The sequence below is a fragment of the Taudactylus pleione genome, unplaced genomic scaffold (genome assembly GCF_031769625.1).
Source record: "Taudactylus pleione unplaced genomic scaffold, aTauple2 ptg000081l, whole genome shotgun sequence".
In the NCBI taxonomy this organism is placed as follows: Eukaryota; Metazoa; Chordata; class Amphibia; order Anura; family Myobatrachidae; genus Taudactylus; species Taudactylus pleione.
Genome location: NW_028284483.1, coordinates 1,072,816 through 1,074,214, shown reverse-complemented (window position 1 = coordinate 1,074,214; position 1,399 = coordinate 1,072,816). Strand labels below are relative to the sequence as shown.

At 45.2% G+C, this 1,399-nt stretch overlaps 1 pseudogene; it reads right to left on the bottom strand.

The window, feature by feature from the left end:
- Positions 1 to 563: 563 nt before the first annotated feature.
- On the bottom strand, positions 564 to 682 carry LOC148532209 (5S ribosomal RNA; annotated as a pseudogene).
- Positions 683 to 1,399: the final 717 nt, after the last annotated feature.

The window sequence follows — 1,399 nt, the reverse complement described above, 5'->3', positions numbered from 1 at the left end:
GGGTGCGTGTAGCGCATGCGTGGTGTGCTTCTTCTGTTAGATAAAGTGGCTTCCGCCTCAAAAGACTGACAATGTGCTATTTGTCAGAGTCTGTTTTGCGCCTGCGTAGGAGACGGAAAAATCACCCAGTCTTCATCAATCAGGGCATTTGTAGGGTCACCATTATGTTGTAGTCGTGAATACTAATAATAAAAAGGGAGAACATTTTACCGGCCACTATATTGAATGGACATATAAATTAATAAATAAATAAATTAAAAACCAGCAGTTAATAAAAGGGAAGGTTTAGTATGGAAATGATCGGCTAAACCAAAGAAATCTATATATGATATTATTTGACCATGCATATCACCATATATCCAATAAATTTTCTTAAAACATGAAAAAGTATATAGAAAAAATTGTCCATTGATGAACTGGGGCTTGAAAAACAGGTAACTGTCCAAGAAGACCATACTGTAGATTATTAGTTGCTTGAGTGATTCTTTCATGCTTCACGAGTTATGATGTGCCCATACTCTGTTAACGGACTGAGTGGCCATTTGCTCTACTGGGGATATTTGTAGCTACAACACTGGGTATTCCCAGGAGGTCCCCCATCCAAGTACTGACCCAGCCCAATTGTGCTTAGCTTCCAAGATCAGACGAGATTGGGCATAATTGCAATGGTAAGGTTGTAGATACTTCAAAGCCATCGCCAGTTAACCAACTCATCCTCTTACAGGAAAGGGGCAATTTCATAACTCTCGTTGAAACCAGTCGGGGCCATAGTGTTAAGCTGAAATATCCAAAACATCTCCCTTCTTGACAGTTTGTTGCCCACATACATACACACACTATATAAATACATATATACATACATACACACACACACATACATACATACATACATACATACACACACATAGATAATCACATACATAGGTGGTAGGCATTACACTGACCTGGTTATGCATGCTGTTTTTAAGCTGGTGACAGGTGCCTTCCCTCCTGTGCAAGGCAGCTCAGCCTCTGCGCTCCACCTCAGCCTCATAATTTCCAGGGCCAGCTGTATCAGCCCAGTTGCAGAGGAAGGCAGCTTTAGATGACCCGGGGAGTCAGGACCCGAGCTTCTGGTCACCTGGGGGACACACAACTATGGTGGGCGACCCAGGCCGGGTTGGTTAAGCAGGACCTGGGACGGAGCTTCGGGAGCATGGGGGCGGAGTTTCGGGAGCATGGGGGCGGAGGTTTGAACTGCACAGAGAGGATATTTGGAAAGCCAGGGGCGGAGCTTTTCTGTCCGGGGGCGCGGCTTTGGACGGCAGAGGGGGGGAGGGTGTGAATGGTCCGGGATTCGTATCCTAGTTCACTGTCTGCAATACAGACAGTCATGTTGTCAGAATTCAGTGCAGTGCAG